Source organism: Periplaneta americana, chromosome 13, assembly GCF_040183065.1.
Source record: "Periplaneta americana isolate PAMFEO1 chromosome 13, P.americana_PAMFEO1_priV1, whole genome shotgun sequence".
NCBI classification, from domain to species: Eukaryota; Metazoa; Arthropoda; class Insecta; order Blattodea; family Blattidae; genus Periplaneta; species Periplaneta americana.
This window is the reverse complement of record NC_091129.1, coordinates 50238388-50257685: the sequence shown is the minus strand read 5'-3', so window position 1 is coordinate 50257685 and position 19298 is coordinate 50238388. Positions and strand designations below refer to the sequence as shown.

Here is a 19298-nt window from a genome sequence, read left to right as displayed (position 1 = left end):
TCCGGCGCACATCACAGAAATATGGAATACAATTAAATTAAATTAAATTATTTACATTGCATATGGTTAAAAATACTGTAATTGCCTATATCATATAAATTTTATTTTTATGATGAGGGACCATATAATTTACAGCATGAGTGTTAATGGGGCCCCAACTTCAAATAATTTGGGGATCACAGATTTAGATCATAACATTTAATACTGCGCAAACTAAAACACTCTATAATACAGAAATATATAGATAGCTCACTTGTGAATTCGGCTGTGAGGTTATAATGCTTATTTTGCATATGGTACGACAGTCTTTTTTTTTTTTTAACAAATCAGAAACCGAAAGTCATTTCCTTGTGCTTAGCAATGAAACATAACACTTCTACGAGTATCATTATTAACTACTTTATTGTAGTTATGTTTGCTCTCCGTCATCGTGCTACGTTCACCACGAGCATACATTCCTACAACTCATATGCGATTGGATTGCGTGTTGGTAAATTGAACGAGTGCATCATAGACACCTTCTCTAACATCCCTGGTGTAAATCTTCAGCCTGGCGATATGATTTCAAGTTCTGGTCACGCCTGGAATATTTCATTGGAAAATCCATAACGACACCTGTGGTGAACAAAATCACATTTAGGATTTTGTTGGTATTCTTCCATTTTTCAAATTAGCATCAATATCATCCCCTCCCATCTTCATTCCACCATAGGGTCCTCGATCGCCGGCTTGCGACGAGCGTAGGGTGCTCGTTTAGGAACATGAACGAAACCTAGATACTCAAAGAATTTTATTAAGCTGGTGTGGGTTTTTATGTTTATTAGTCCCTTTTCAGCGCAGAGCACTGTCCTCTCACACAGGCCGCTCGGGTAGGCCCATTGTATTACCTGGGATAGAATGTTATAAACTACTGAGACTGAGAGCAAGGCAGAAAATAGGTAAGATTGGAGAACGCCGGGTTTGCAGTGAAAGCCCTGACCTTGAGAAGAACACTATATATATATATATATATATATATATATATATATATATATATATATATATATATCTCAAGACCATTATTGATTAGAACCAACTGAATAAAGCACGAGATAAAATTACTCCGACTATGCTCGCTACTAGTGGCCGGGCAGTAATGAGCCATGTTATGAAATAATTTATTCGAATGACAGGTATATAGAGAACTTATCTTTGACCTAATATTATGAAATAAAATAGCATTGAAATGATAGTAATAACATTCATGGCTATATTCTTTATCATTGATTGCAGTAGTCAAGTGGAGAGTTTAGCGTGTAGGCCTATAACTGTGATATGTTTAGTGCACTAAAAGGAATTACAGATTTTGAAATATACTTCAACACCTTATCAGAGCGAAATGAAGGAGCAATATGTGTTCAGGGACTATCTTTGAAATCGAAGAAATTTGGGACTATAGTCCGACCATCGGTTCTGTGCCCCCGTAAGATATGCGAACTGAACCTTAATTCCTTTTCAGCCTCGGCAATTCATTTCTCTCCCTGTATTCCTATTTCTCTCTTTTCTATCCTTCGCTCCTTCTCTCCCCCACTACTAAGCAATTTTGAGCCTTCTTGCGGGACAGTTTATTTGCACTTGCAGTCCAGTGTTGTCAACTCAACATGAATACTGTAGCACGGAGTGGTGAAAGAAATATTATTACGCAAGTAATAGCATTTTGCATAAGTCAATCAGCGTCATTAGACCTACTTAAATTAAATTATGAATAAGTAATAATTAACCTTACAATACTATAAGCAATATTCAAGAGACATGACAATGTTTGACGGAAGTTTGGCAACATCCCTATTCGGCAAGGTTCGTGGCCTGCTGTTTGACGTAGTGGGAGAGAAACGGGTGGAATGGGGTGAGTAAAGGCGTTAACTTTTCCAAGAACGACGACAACGCTGAAGGGGCATAGATCCGATGGTACGACAATACCTTCGCCAACGCGGTAAATAATTTCCTCTTTGGCGTTATATTTTTAGTCCAGGGAAAATACCTCGTCTTTTAGAAAAAATATTCGCATTGTCATTTAACCAACACTAACCTCTTCACAGTCCTCGATCACCTGTTACTTACTGTCCCCCTCATCTAGTCCACTCTAACCTTGTTATCTATCCCCTTATATAACCCACTTTAATCTTGTGACAATCCTCTATTTTCTGTCAATTATCTCTCATCTAACCTACTCTAACATTATCACATTCCTCGGCTTCGTGCTTATCTATCCCCTTATGTAACTCACTCCAACCTTGTCACATTACTGGCCTTAGGTCACTTAGGTAGCCCATCATGTAACACACATAACTTTCAACTCTCAATTTTTACGAAAATGCACGTTATGGGAAGGTAAAACACAGTGGAACACGATCAGACGTTATCACTAATATTCGCTAAATATGGGTAATTCACTGTGTCGTTAAAATGGACAATTACGCATAATGCTAAAGAGAATACATTTCAACATATTAACAAACAGAAAGATGTTGCCTATTAATAAAAAATGTAAAACCAAGAGAATATAATACTTACGAGATTAGATTTCAAAACATTACTAAAGAGAAAGATGTTGTTTGCTGATTCCCAAGAAGTCACTGCCTACTGTAGAACTAATATCAATATATATAAAATATGGTATTATGCAACTTTCTCTATGACTACTCCATGACTGCATATCTATATATAATTCTATATTCTATTGATTCTATAATTATTGAGTTTCCTCATGTTGGCTGTGTGTGTACTTCGTTGTCATCGGAAGGGCACGGCTGAGAGATACAATGCCTTTTCTCCAGTTTAGCATGAAATTATTGTAAGTGAACTACTAGGATATCTCATACGAATTGGTTGTATTCATGTAACACTCATCAGTATGTGATTTACTTTTCGGAAATGACAGTGACAATTCTTACTGCATAATTTTGTTTTATAATTTAAGTAATAATATTATCGTAGTTTCAGAAACTGTTTAGTGTGTTTCTATACTCACCGTAAGTTCTCCGGAGAATTTCGTTTAATTTAACTTTTGTTGACGTCACTTTGATTGACGGTTACTGTTTCAATATGGAGACTAAAACTGTTCAAAATACTGAAATTGAGGAGGATGGTGAAATTAACGAAATTTCACAAACAATTGACACGAACATGTGCATCACAAATCTGCAAAATTCAGATATTATTGAAATACATATTGATACGATTCCAAAATTAACAAAGTTAACAGTTCCAACACGAACTTTAACGAAAACCAAACTCAATATGCCTAAGACACCTTGAACTCGGGTCACTTCATAATAATTCATTTTGGGAAGAAAGGCTCTTTAAAAGGAGTCTGTACTTCCATATCTTACAATGTTAAATTCCTCAATTTTGGATACACTTTTCTCAGAAGTTATAAAAGATACAAATGTAGAAAACATAGGGCTTATGTAATATACCTTTATATATACGACGGGTTAAATAAATTTAAAATTCCACCAAGCGGTTGGAAAAAAAAAATTCATTGATAACATTTTTTGAATTAAGAATGACTGCAAATTATTTTTTATTTTTGCTGAAGATAGAAATAAAGTTAATTTTTTAACCTACTGTATAAAATGTCATCACATTGATATTGTATATTAATTTCAGCCTTCTGGGCATAATACTTTCTGAGAAAAGTGTACCAATGTCACAAGAAATAAGAAAGTGCAGAAAAATGGTATCACTGTCTACATATCTTGCAATGTTAATTTCCTCAGTTTTGGGGGCACTTTTCTCAGAAGTGATAAAAGGTACAAATGTAGAAAAAATAGGGCATATGTAACATACTTTTATGTATACAACCGACTAAATAAATTTAAAATTCCATTCCGCGGTTGCCAAGAAATAAATTTTCATTGATAACATTTTTTACGTTAAGAAGTACTACAATATTTTTGCTGAAGATAGAGCTAAAAGCTGAAAATTAGAAGAAATAAAATCATATTATCATTTTACACATATTAAACTACCGAAAAATGGTAAAAAACCAACATTTTATTATTATTATTATTATTATTATTATTATTATTATTATTATTATTATTATTATTGTTTATTGTTTATTTTTATTTTTTTTGTTCAAATGTGGTGTACAGATTCCCCTTAACAAACATGCACCTACCCAAACTGGGGAAACTCTTACTTGAAAATAATCAAAACAAATCTGTCACACACTTTAAAATTTAGGGGGAAAAATCGAATTTCATTTTCAAAATTTCCTGAAGGCCAATCAATTCTTCACCATTAGCGGAATTTCATGACAATAATATCAAATATAGGCTATATTCTAAAGGAATAATCATGAATGTAAATCTTGCAATCACGGAAGATGAAATAGAAACAAATGTTAAGAGAGCAGAACAATGTATCTACAGGGATATCAATTTATTTTTACTTCAATTTTTATTGTACCTGAGTTTTTGAATGTACTTCACTCCCACCCCTTCTACTAATGAAGTTCAACCGTCCTCCACACAAAACCAAGACCGCATATACAGTCATAGTAGCCATACGGTCATAGTGAACAGTACGTTCCAGAAATATGTTCACGTTTTCCAGTGACGAAAGAGCTTTCAATATTGAATCATTTTCGCACAGGTACTGTCGCCTACGTCGCATCCCGTTTCCCCCACCAGCTTATATTCGCCCCTTTGTAAAGACTAGTGGCTGGGCTGTCTTAGCTCTTTTCTGAGAAGATTAATTTCTGTTAGAAATTGGACGTCTACGTAATATTATGCAACTGTTTAAAATAACTTAAGTTAAATAAAAGAGTCTCGTAAAATAATTAACTGTCATGTGATTTCCCTCCTTTCTACGACCCTGCGACATAACCACTTGGACGGACAGTACATAGCATGATTGAGTAATTTTATCTTTTCGGATCGGGCAGAAGTGAAGATTGAATTTACAGTACGTAAGGTGCTATTTTATAGAGTAGGTACAGAATTATTTCAACATGAGTAGGAAGGACGAAACTGGTAATTGGAATTAGGTACAATAGTATATAGTGCGATAATATGCACAGTAGATCTGAAGCCTGTATCGAAATGAACGGCCATCATTTTCAAAAATGTGTTTAAATATCCATATTATAATTATTTTTCAACTTAACTTCATTCTCTATAGTGTACAGTAATGTGCTGTGCACAATATAATATACACTGCATAATGAATACGTCCGCATGGACAGCTTAGTTCGTGAGTAAAACACTTATTGTTAATACTGTACTGTATTTTGATTAAACAAAACGTAATGAAAATTATCAAACTCAAAATCGCGATATTTTCTAGTTTACGTAAATGGGTGAACTAGTTTTCTTCCCTCCTATACCTAGTAAAGTGATTTGTTTGTATATTACGCCAGTATCATCGAACTCCAGTCGTGGAAGGAGGTAGCAAACGATGTTTCCGGTTTCTCAACCACTGATCCAAAGGTATAGCCAGGTTAATATTATACATGCTAGTAAAAATAAAATGATGTCCCTGTACTATCCATAATGTCTTCCGATTTAAAAACGAATCGTAGACGAACTGGGAGCAGCAGCCTATATGCCTACAAAAACATACCGAACCTTCCATTCGGAATGACTTCCCAAATAAGTATAGTAATCTACAGACCGATTACTTAATCCTGACAGCTCAGTGACGCGAAAGAGGGGGAGTAATAGCAGTAGTGGGGAGAGCTCCGGAGTAGAGATAAGGGCGAGCGGTCTGTAAAGGAATGCAGTACAACTTAATTGTACTAGAGACATACCGCTCTACCGCACGCATGACATCCGATCGCTCCGACGGCAAGCGAGAGACTAACCCAAACATCCCTTGGCGAAACTAAATGGACTCACCTGACCCAGGCGCACATCGCCGGGGACTGTCAGGACTAAATAATCGTACTATACCTGTAGAAAAATGATGTGATTCTTGGCTTAGTCTATATGCCGGAATTTCGCCCCGTCGTCGTCCTCATTCTCCATAGTCTGTCCTGTGCCTCCCTTGCTACCGCACCTTTTGAAGTCGAGATAACTTTAAACTGCGCCTTAAATAGTCCATTTCAACGGCTATAATAAAATAATAGTTTTTTTTTTCCTCTCCTTCATGGTTCAAACTTCACAACCATAACACAGGACAGACTCAACTATCGTATGACCAATTCTTTTCTTTGTAGATCTTGTAGAAAAAATATTACAAATTAGAAAATGCGCCGGATTTGGTCACTCGGCCAAAGTTTTCGCAATGTACAAAAATGTTTTAGTTGCACAGAATCACACAGCCCATACAAATGCGGACGAGTAGCCTGGTAAGCCCCAGGGGCCCGGAGTCCCAATCCTTTCCTTTGTCATCGTCGGCTGGCATGAGACCATTCTGCCTCAGCCCTCATAGAGGTAGGTTCCATTCTCACACTCTGATAAACTCAGGGGCCCAGAGTGCTAAGCTTTTCCTTTATCAACATCGGAAACCCGTATTAATTCCAAGAGGTCATCCCAGACTATTGTTACTTTTTCAAATGATAAATGAATTGAGGGTGTGGGAACTTAGAAAATTATGATTTATTTAACGACGCTCGCAACTGCAGAGGTTATATCAACGTCGCCGATGTGCCGGAATTTTATCCCGCAGGAGTTCTTTTACATGCCAGTAAATCCACTGACATGAGCTTGTCGCGTTTAAACACACTTAAATGCCATCGACCTGGGCCGGGATTGAACCCACAACCTCGAGCATAGAAGGCCAGCGCTACCGAGGCCGATGAGAGAGTCTGGTGGAATGATAGAGGGAAACGGGAGTACCCCGAGATAAATCCTCTGCAACGTCTGATTTGTCTACCATAAATTTCATCACGATCTGGCCGGGAATGAAACCCGGCCCATCTGCATGGAAGGCCCTTCCAGCGGTCTACCACTTCAGCCATAGACGCGGTTTGTAGTTGTAGCACATGAAGAGGTAAGGGATTAGAACTAGATACTGCTTCGCATATAACAGCTATATTCAAATGGGGGTGTGATGGTGACTGGGCACTGGGAGAAAATGCGAGATACGTATCCACTCTTTAATGATAATTAAGAATGTGAATGACCATTAATGCCTTCTGTTAAACTTCAGGGTTTATTAGAACCGTTCTTCTACTTGCATTTACTATATAACATTGGATGAAAATCTGTTAGAGGTGAAGAAGTTATTAATTTTGCCAAAATTCGCCTCTAGGGACGGGTATTATTACCGCGCTCTCGTGGTTAACATTCGGCAGGACTTTGAGCAGCCTCGTGCATAACATTCGGCAGGGATTTGAAATTTAATTGTATTATTGTTTTCAATTTCTTATGTCGCCCCTCCAATCTCTCGCCTCAATTTCAATATTGCTAAGCTGCTTCCATTATTAAATTATACCTACTTGTCTAATTCACGTGGACTAAAACCGAGGTTGCAATGTCTTGTACTGGGGACGAACATTAAGGTATGTGATTAAAAATTATTATTATAGAATTATTATTAAGAGTTAAGAATGTCAACGTACTCGTATATGAAATAATAATAATAATAATAATAATAATAATAATAATAATAATAACAATAATAATAATAATAATAATTTAACAATATAACAAACTGCTTATTCTTATCGAGGAAGTAGATGTGACCAGTGTTGCAAACTTAGAATTCCATTTACCGCTGCACAAGCTTAAAAAAACCGCTAAACTGTAGTTAAAAAACTCCAGATTTTTCTTAACACATCATTTCCAAATTTGAAATACAAACTATATAGTTTTAGGAACTGGAGAATTTTAGGTTTCAAATATTAAAAAATATTCTAATATTTATAATACTCTGGAAATTGAAATAACACTTACCTCTACCCAGAAGTTTGTTGTGAATGGCAATTTTTTGTTGAACAACATAAAAACACTCGCTACTCTTTTTTTTGTGTGTTTAATTATCAGCATGGGTAATTAAATCTAAATATTTTGCATTCAATATCACCTTACACCATTTACACCGAGCTTTCGAACTATCACCGGTAACTTCTTCCACCCAATCTTTCAACACATGCTTTTTTCACACATCTCTGAACTTTTGTACGTATGTAGTTTTACGCGGCATATTCAAAATTGAATGAAGTAGATCAAGAATATACTGGACACTTCGAAAATAATCACATTCACAGTCACACCAGTCTGTTCGAAATCTGATTTCACACTGAGCTGGAGACGTGCCTGCTAACAATGAGTCTGGTTTTAAGTTTTAAATATTAATATCTGTGTTACGTAAACTTTAATGCGGAATGATAAATTAAGTATATATCATAAATGAAAATAATAATTCAGTTCATTATCTATTCTTTATGATTAAATACATTAATTATTTACAAAAACAATGCATACATTAGATTAAGAGTTTAATGAATGCGGAATACCTTATTTGTACAACAACAATGGATGAAGCATGAAATGGATGTAGTTGCACCAAATCGAGTTCACATAAAACGTTGATATTGTACACTCGCATAATGAAAAAGTGTGTTAATACCATACTAAACTCTGGTTTATGATTAACTATCATTGTCCGCAAGTACATGTAAAAAGTTATAACATCTTTACAGAAAAATAAACTTAAAAATATCATCTCTCTCTGCCTGGAAACATAAAAAAGCTAGCCGCTGACGGTAAAATTCTGTAGCTGACGATAATCCTAAAAGCACCAGATTTAGCTACAAAACCGCTGACTTGGCAACACTGGACGTGACAACATGACGCTTAGAGTGAAACCTACAGAGCAACAATCGGTCGGAAAAATTATGTTTTAAAAGCACACTGCACGTTATTGTATGATGCCGACATGTTAAGCATGAGGCCGCGGCGATAATAGTTTATCTGGTCCAAACGTAATTAGGGTATGTCCATAAAAATAAAATACTATACATTTTTATAAAAATCTGTTGGAAGAGAATTTATGAATTTTGTCCGAATTTACCCTCTAAATAGAGTAGTTTAACTCATCCACACGTAATCAGTGTTTGTCAATATGAAGGCAATGCTACCAGTTAGATGGGAGAGAAATTATTAATTTAGTCTAAATACATTCCCTAGAAAGGTAAATTTATTTTAAGCAAACGTATTCAATAGGGACCGTACTTTGTGTCAGGAGGCTACAATATTAAGTATTACTGGAGGTTTGAGGTGAATGATGTGCTTGCGTCTAGCAAGCAAAGTACTTGACTGGCGGCTCACGCTACTCTTGTTTCGTCAAGTGGGCCAGAACAAAAGATGGACCACTTTAACAATTATACTAATTTAAATTATTTTAACTATGTACACTAAAATACGCAATTTTTTTATTATTTACACTACGATAAAGAATGTAGGCAAGGCCTGCACAAGGTCTGCGCTCTCCGAGTCGGCTCACAGCTCGCGAGCGGAATGCAGATATTGGCTGCGTTCTGTATAAGAGCGGACTGGAAGAAGGGGTGATATCGTACAAAATGTACACAAGAGGAAGTACCAGTACGAGTGTTCATGAAATGAATTCCCGTCCAGTGTTTACAAAACTATCTTGGACTATTATTAATTAGACTAATAAAGAAATATTTATTTCACAGAAATAACAGAAATTTCTAAAGCTACTTAAATATACAATATCATTTTGTTATATTTTAATTACCAGTACATCAAAACGGGGTTTTATGCTGTTGGCAGGTAAAAGGAACAGTACTGATCGTAATGAAACATCAGTTACAGATGTTCGATGCCTGCCTTTATTAAAGTTGATTATAGAAAAAAAGTTGCTCACAAATATAAATGTTAAGCCAAACATAGTAATCATTTTCACAACCACACTGTGTAGTCGTGGATATTATTGCTGAGGTTTAGTCTTGTAAAACTCAACTAGGCTAGTAGTATTATTCAAGCGGTCTTTAGCTCTTAGATCACATTGAAGGTCAATAAGTTCAAGCTGTAAATCGTATGACACTGTTTCAACTGGTGTTGAAGGAATTTATTATGATAACTTTAAACTTCTTTCCAATTAAGACAAGATCTTGGAACTTAGAATTAAATTCATTTTGAATTTCAATTAATATTTGCACATGACTTCATCACGAGTGGTTTCTATCGTTGGAAAGTGAGCCACATTATCTTCCCGAAACTGACTTACGAAAAGTGTAAGCTTACGACTAAAATCCCGTAATTTATTCAACATATCAAGAATGAGCTAGCCTTTTCCCTGAAGAGAGATATTTAAATTGTTGAAGATTAATAAATTCTAACGTACCCTACCTCATGTAATAATGCAACTTTCAACTCCTGAATCTTTTTACTGCGTTCTTCACCAACATCGCACATAGTAATGACGCATTATATTATGCTTTCCTCTTCCTTTCAAACTTTTGTGGCAGATAAGGCACTGAGTATTGACTCCAGCTGGTGTGAAAAAATAAGCATTTTCCCATCCAATATTGAAAGAATTTACCTGACAATCACTTTTCCGTCTTTTAGATTTCTCCATTACGTAGCCGCAGATAGGCAAAGTAAAATAGCTACTGATAATACACACTACACCAGATAGCCGCGTGGACTATCCTCTACCAATAGAAATCCTACGTCATTCCAATGTACCTTTTTGGCGAGCTGTTAGACGACTCTCCCACGCCGAAGCGCCGTTTGTGCAGGCCTGATGTAGGCCTACATTGAACTAACATTATTTACAATATTAAGTTTATGTACAGTGTTGTGTATTGTAATGCAAGTTATTTTATTTTATAATACTATAGCCTACTTATTTTGTAAATTGTGTACAGTAATGTGAATAATATTTGATCAATGTAGTGTAAAGGACTGTTAGACATTGACTACTTTCAAAAGTCGATTGTCAGAAAGACTGCTTTTCGTCTGTAAAATATGATCTTATTTCAAATATTACTTTTGTAGAACTTTTACTTCAATATAGCAATTACCCAAACTGCTGGATTACGAACATAGCGCTTTAGTCTCCGTGACCACAAGATACAAAATATATCGTCTCACGCAGTTCATTACTATTAATCCATACGAAGAACACTTGAATTTATTCCATTATGATCTCATAAAATGCAATGCTGCCTACAACCCGATGACTGGGAGAAGAGATACCCCGATATAAAAGTCAAGGTATATATGTTTTCTAATCAAATCTACACGCTTAGAATAATGTTTACCAAATTTGCTTTAGCCTTCACATAATCAGGAAGAAAAGCTAGACTACATTAAAATATGGACAAACCGCTCTCTCCCTTGGCTTCATAACCCTATCATTTAAAATAAGTAATATTTTGTTGTGGAATACGACCAGTGAAGAGAATTTTTTGGATTCTTTAACATCAAACTAAGGACAAATTTTAGCTCACTATGACACCCTATAACGGCACTCCTAAAGGGTGGTGGAAGTCCGAAGTTCCGTAATCTAAGTAGGCCTACAATTTTATTTGACATCCTGGTTTTTATGGTGGGGATGCGTAATATGACTATCGGATTGATTTGTCTATTTCTCCCTCATTTTGACCCTAAGAGTGTGTATAGGGGTCAAGGGATGTAAAATTCAAAGTCCTCCAGTATAAATTAAATATTATATCGGAGATTTAGGCTACAGTATATTGATATACTTATCTAGCAAAGAAATTCGATACTGCAAGAGTAGGATGTTACTACGAGACACTGAAAACCAAGTAAAGAAACTATAATAATACGATAACAATAATAAACAGCATAATCTTCTTCGTATTTATTATGTAATAGTTAAAGTAGGTGTACAGTCTCAGAAAAAAAAATCACCCGACTCTTGATGATCCTTACAGAGTACGAATCGCACCACAACGAATTATTTCAGTAGTATTACAGGAACGTATAGTCCATTTTCTTTCGTAACGGACACCGCACAATATACACAAGACCTAGTACCTCAACTCAAGCGAAACAAATCTCCGACTCAGTACTATCCCTTTTTTTTTTAGAAGGTTATTTTACGACGCTCTACCAACATCTCAAATTATTTAGCGTCTGAATGGAATGAAGGTGATAATCCCGTGAAATGAGTTGGGAGTCCAGCACCGATAGTTACCCAGCATTTGCTTACATTGGGTTGAGGTAAAACTCCGGAAAAAACCACAACAGGTAACTTATGCCGGCCGAGATTCGAACCCGGCCACCTGGTTTTGCGGTGAGACTCGCTAACCGTTGCTCCACAGGTGTGGACAGTACTATCCTAACTGCCAATAGGTACAAGGATTGTTCAAATCTTTAAATTAATCGTAGCTACTTAATCATCAGCCACGGGAAAAGATACATACTGCAACTTTCATTCATAATTATTTAATACCCATTATAAATAAAGAACATATAATTTCTGTAATGAATAACATAATTGACTATCGACAGATAATGGAGAAAAAATGGGAGTATAACGGTACAGTGCATCAGTTATTTATAGATTTCAAAAAGGCATATGACTCGGTTAAGAGAGAAGTATTACTATGATATTCTTATTGAATTTGGAATTCCCAAGAAACTAGTTCGATTAATTAAAATGTGTCTCAGTGAAACGTACAGCAGAGTTCGTATAGGTCAGTTTCTGTCGGATGCGTTTCCAATTCACTGTGGGCTAAAGCAAGGAGATGCACTATCACCTTTACTTTTTAACTTTGCTCTAGAGTATGCCATTAGGAAAATCCAGGATAACAGAGACGGTTTGGAATTGAACGGGTTACATCAGCTGCTTGTCTATGCGGATGACGTGAATATGTTAGGAGAAAATCCACAAACGATTAGGGAAAACACGGGAATTTTACTGGAAGCAACTAAAGAGATAGGTTTGGAAGTAAATCCCGAAAAGACAAAGTATATGATTATGTCTCGTGACGAGAATATTGTAAGAAATGGAAATATAAAAATTGGAAATTTATCTCTTGAAGTGGTGGAAAAGTTTAAATATCGTGGAGCAACAGTAACAAATATAAGTGATACTCGGGAGGAAATTAAACACAGAATAAATATGGGCAATGCCTGTTATTATTCGGTTGAGAAACTTTTATCATCCAGTTTGCTGTCGAAAAATCGGAAAATTAGAATTTATAAGACAGTTATATTGCCGGTTGTTCTGTGTGGTTATGAAACTTGGACTCTCACTTTGAGAGAGGAACATAGGTTAAGGGTGTTTGAGAATAAGGTGCTTAGGAAAATGTTTGGGGCTAAGAGGGATGAAGTTACAGGAGAATGGAGAAAGTTACACAACACAGAACTGCACGCATTGTATTCTTCACCTGACATAATTAGGAACATTAAATCCAGACGTTTGAGATGGGTAGGGCATGTAGCACATATGGGCGAATCCAGAAATGCATATAGAGTGTTAGTTGGGAGGCCGGAGGGAAAAAGACCTTTAGAGAGGCCGAGACGTAGATGGGAAGATAATATTAAAATGGATTTGAGGGAAGTGGGATATGAAGATAGAGAATGGATTAATCTTGCTCAGGATAGGGACCAATGGCGGGCTTATGTGAGGGCGGCAATGAACCTCCGGGTTCCTTAAAAGCCAGTAAGTAAGTAATAAATAACATAATAGGCATTGGGCCAACTCCTGAACATAAAATAAATATGAATTTTTTGCTCGAGAAACTTAATAACGCGGATCACAAACATTTCATTTATGTATTGGAGTATTAAAACATATGAACACACTTAATAAGTCTGAACATAATGTTATTATGAAACATAAATATATATTATAATTATATAGGTCTGTATAAGCTTTTTTTTCCAAAAGTAAAGCGTGACTATAATTATAATAGTATCTTCACTCTCGTACCAGCTACTGTTCACTTACAATGTAAGGGTTGTCCAAAACTTTTTTTTACCTTGCGTCCATTTGTTTTATCATGAAACACGAGAAAACAAGTACACACTTTTATTAATAACATTTAATACCCGATATGAATCAAGTAAGTTACATATAATATCTATAATAAATAGAATGATATACATTAGATCAACTCTTGGACATAAAATAAATACGGATTGTTTGCTCCATAAACTTCACACGAATCACAAACATATCATTAATATGTGTTAGGTATTAATAAGTATATAGACATTTACTCTTCAATAACATTAAACATAATATTAAAGGAAAACATAAACATAAAGATTAAATATATATTAATAGGCCTATACAAGTTTTCTAATATAACGCATAATTGCAGTTGAAATTATATGATAGGATTTTGAACAAGTAGCTCAGACACGTCAAACCTACTCGTGTATGGATGAGACCTGGCGCTATCAGAGGCGGAGGCAGGTCCACCTATCAGCATCGGATACACGAATGCTACCAAGGTCACCCATCGGACTTGGACAGTTATTGCGTACATAAGTCGCACAATGGGCCAAATCGTGCCTTGCAATGTGTAGGGACCCATTTCGGGTCAGTAGTCCAAACCATCACCACAGTGCTTCTTAACAAAACAAATGAAATATTACATACAAAATACTATAGGGTTCATTTAGAAATGTTCCCTATGACATAACTCGCGCAACAATAGTCGCAAAAATATTTTGTTTTCATAATAATATTCCTTTCTAAATACCTACAAGGTTTGACGTATCTGACGTGAGCTACTTGTCCAAAATCTTCTCGTACAATTTCAACTGCAATTATGTGTTACATTAGAGACACTTTTACAGGCCTATCTATATTTATGATTTTGTTTTCCATTAATATTATGTCCAACGTTGTTACAGAGTATATGTATATACATTTAATACTTAATACATATTAATAATATGTTTATGATTCGTGTGAAGTTTATGGAGCAAACAACCTAATTTTTCATGTATGACTTGAGGCTTTCCCGGCGTTTGATATAGAATAACTCTTCTCGGGTTCTCAGCCAGGTGAGTTGAAGAAGATGGCAGAGCTAGCCGTCGAAAGCTTGGAAGCTAATCTCCAACTCACCTGGCTGAGAACCCGAGAAGAGTTATTCTAATTTTTCATGTCCAGGAGTTGGCCTAATGCATATCATGTTATTTGTTACAGACATTAAGTACGTACTTTATTCATATCGGATATTAAATGTTATGAATAAAAGTATCTGTTTTCTCGTATGTGATGATTAAACAATTGGATGAAAGGGAAGAGTTTGCACAACCATTACATTGTAAGTGTACAATGCCTGGGACCAGGATGCGAATTAAGATTTCAGATGGGGGGGGGGATAGAATCCTAGATAGAGAATATCATACATAAAATTATTATCCTCATTCGATACAGCTCAACGCTTGGTCGCACTGAGTTGCTTGTCTTGCATCTTGATCATAATAATAATTATTATTATTATTATATCCGTGAGCAGGCTTGAGATAAGATTTGTAATTCCTAAGTTATTTATTCTTGTCAGCTTGCCGATGATGTAATACATCAATTATTTTCTATGTTTACTTTATAAATTTATAAAGTATACTCGTATTAAAACAATTATTCTTTGTGAGAGGGAGATAGAAGTTTTCCCCGGCAGGGATATTAATATGAATTTATGTGGGGGATAACTTTCCAACAGGTGGAAATCCCCCATCCCCCCGTTAATTCGTACCCTGCCTGGGACAGGAGTGAAGGCACAATTTTAACTGCACTTATGCGTTATTTAAAGAATCCTGTATAAGCCGATGTATATTAAATTCATGTTTTCCATTAACATTATGTCCATTGTTGCTATACAGTAAATGTGTTTATATTTAATACCCAATACATACTGAATATTGATGAAATGTTTGTGATACGTGTTATTAAGTTTATCGAGTAAATAATTCATATTTATTTTATATTCAGGAGCTGGCCTAATGCATATTATGTTTTATTACAGAAGTTATATGTTCTTTATTTATAATGGATATTAAATAATTATGAATGAAAGTTGCAATATGTATGTTTTCCCGTGGCTGGTGAAAAAATCAAGTCCCTACAGTCTCGGCTGGGCGGAACGAGGAAACCGTGGCAAATTGAACGCTGCGCTTGCCGCCATGATGTTGGAGAGCAGACGCATAATAGCAGTACTTAAATCACACAATTTAACGCTGTCATGATCTAAAATTGACAGATTATGTTCCATTTTCGACGTTTAACGTAAAATTAGGACGAAATAAATATATTCAAAGTTTCATTGATATGGGTCAGAGCATTAAAGGAAAGAAAATACGTACGCAGCAATTTAAAGAGAACATGCTCATACATCCATAAATAGGCCTACACAATACAAAATGTATAATTTTACGATAAACAGCTTATTGTTAGGTTTCAGAGAATCGCAAATTATATTAACATACATTACTCTTAGATCACAAGACGTAAATATATGCATTTGGATTACGCAAGTTCTTATTATAATCAAATTCCTAAGTGAAATAAATATGTGATAATCAGTATAGACCTGTTGTTAAGTTTTAGAGAATAGAAAATTATATTACCGGTACTTTTAGACCACACGACATAAGTAACCACGCAAAATATAATGCGCAAAGGTAGCAAAATTACATTGCATTTATGTCATTCTTCAATTAATAAAGGGAATGCTATCAATTATAAAAAGTAGCCTATCGGTACCAAATACATTGCAAATAATAGGTAACATGAAGACTTAAAAACTAAACATAATCACATTATGCAAAATAAAAAAACATACTTTTTATAACTGGATTTCTTTACATAATATATTGTTATTTTAAATAAATAAATATATATCATTACTTGCGGAGTGATACTACGTAATTTTATGCACATATATAATATCAAGAAGATGGCATTCCTTGCATTTTAAATAATATATTGAGTATGTTAATATCAAAGACGGACATCTGACCTCAATCGAAATTTAGATAGCTGTGGTTTTTTATACAATTTTTCATGCTATTTCCAGTTATAGTGAAACCATATGAAAACTCTAACACTATATTTATAAAATAAATTGTGTTAAATATTACAAAGAACACTGTGAATTAAAAAATTGCCTCTATATCAAAACTATGGAGATGACAGATGTCCGTCTTTGATATTAAGCTATATCCGGCAAAATATAAAAGGGTTATTTGTACTGTGAGTGAACTATATGCATTTATATCCCCCAGTGAAAAATAATGCACTAGGAATATCTGCAAAAACAAAACAACAACAAAAATTGCTGTGCTAATGACAGCATAGACACTCACAAATATAAAGTAATTTTAAATTATCTCTTTACGAAAGGTGAAGGCACAAATTTATCTCTTTTAATAGCAACAAGCCACTTAGCAAGTAGCTCGGGCTTCGTCAAAGGGAATATTTAAAAATAGATTGTTGCCTAATTATAAACTTTTTCAACTACGGTATCTAAGATATACATATGTTACAGTTTCAATGTAGCCTCCAGAATTCAATTTTACTATTTTAAAGCTTGTGTACTTACTTGTGAAAAGAAATTCCTGACCCTCTAAGCCACGTGTTATTGCAGTTGTACACTGCACAGGAAACTACCATTTTACACTATTTACAAAGCACATCACTTTATAAAACATAAAATTTCATACTGTTATCACAACAATTTACATCACTTTCACAGTGTTCACAAAAAACATCCGAGACAAAACACAGCACAAGCAGGCCACTACCGTGTTTACCGCTGTTTCTACCAATTTAATGGCGGCGTTAACATGCGCAGACTGGTTTCAATTTTGGACAGGACATCAGCGCTCCGCGTGAGTCTAGTATACTATGTAACGTCTTTGGATAAAATAGCTTCCAGTTTAAAGGTTTGGACAACTCTTACACTGAACTGTAGTTGGATTAGTACTGGAGGTCGGGGGTTTCTTTTGCTTGAGTGGAGGTACTGGTGCTCTTGTGTATGTGCGATGTCGGTTAAGAAAGCGAATGGATTATATTTTACCACTTATGTAAAAAACACAAAATTAATCCGAAAACAATATTAAATTAGTGCCAAATAAGTAATTATTAAACAAACACAATATAGTACGACAACCCAGATTATAACAATTCATCGTAAGCATTGCGGTAACTCCATGGCAGCTTGCTTGCTCGCAGACTACAAAGTTCAGGGTTCTGATACTGTAGAGAAAAGAGTTCCTTTAATTAATTTTACATGTTCATTTCGTTTACCATCATTCTATTTTCCTGCACGATTTATAAATATTCATCTATTTTTAAGAATTCATTAATTTTTATCGCGCTTTTCAAATGTACTCCCGGTTACAAGAACGAAGTAAAAGGAATTTCGATAACAGAACTTCCAAAGCGATATCGTGTGTATCTACCAGTGTTTTAGAGCACTGAGCATGCGAAATACATTGAATGTGAAACTTAAAAAAAATCTGAGTGGCAATTTTTATTTCTGGACCTGTACAATAAGACAAGTGCAGCAGAAACATGAAATTTAAAAGCAAGAAATGTAGCAAAAATGAATCGCTTTTTGTCGACGTTATATCAGAGGCGGCTTTTCAGGTGAACCAAGTGAAGCACAACTTCACCATAGAATTTTTAAAAATTGAAAAATTCACTGTACTTTTACTATGCATCATAGTGTGACCGATTATATGATATTTATATTTATGTACGTTCAAAAATCTCGCCGCGCTAAAGAATTATCAAACATAGTTTCGGTGAATCCACTTCTTGCATTGCGACTTTCTATTTCGCTTGCTATGGTTACCGTAGCAACAAGACTCCGACACGTTTAAGTTCTGCGCCGATGAAGTGAGCTCGATTTTCTTCCTGTTAGTGTTTCACTCAGCTATGGTTACCATGGCAACAAGGCTACACCCCATCACCCCGCAACAACAGTTATTATTTGGTCGGACGTGAAATAGTAGAAGAGACGAATTCACAACGTTCCGCCAATCAACGACAAACCGTGCGTTTTTTTTTAAGCAAGATGTAAAGCGCTGCAGCAAGACAGTTCTTTTATTACATTTGCTTCACCGTCGCTGCAGCAGCGCTGTAGCAACCGTGCAGCAAATCAAAACATCGCTTTACGAGTTTTGCTGCGCGATTCATCATGGCGGAATATGTGTTGATTGAAAATTGTATTGCTAATGTCAATGTACAAGTTGATTTACAAGAATATGAACGCCTCCTCCAGCACTGTAAGTGCATTATTTTACTTTTTTTATTATTAATTATTGTTCGAATTCAACCGAAGAGTTCCGGTTTACGAAAGAATGAAAATAAAAATGGACAAATATAACACTGTATTATCTGTT

The 19298-nt window shown here is 35.3% G+C and overlaps 1 protein-coding gene across 3 annotated transcripts in view; it reads left to right on the top strand.

The window, feature by feature from the left end:
- Nucleotides 1-19298, top strand: part of LOC138711876 (solute carrier family 2, facilitated glucose transporter member 8-like) — a 264797-nt gene that overhangs the window by 99595 nt on the left and 145904 nt on the right. The gene's annotated exons all lie outside the window — the stretch shown is intronic.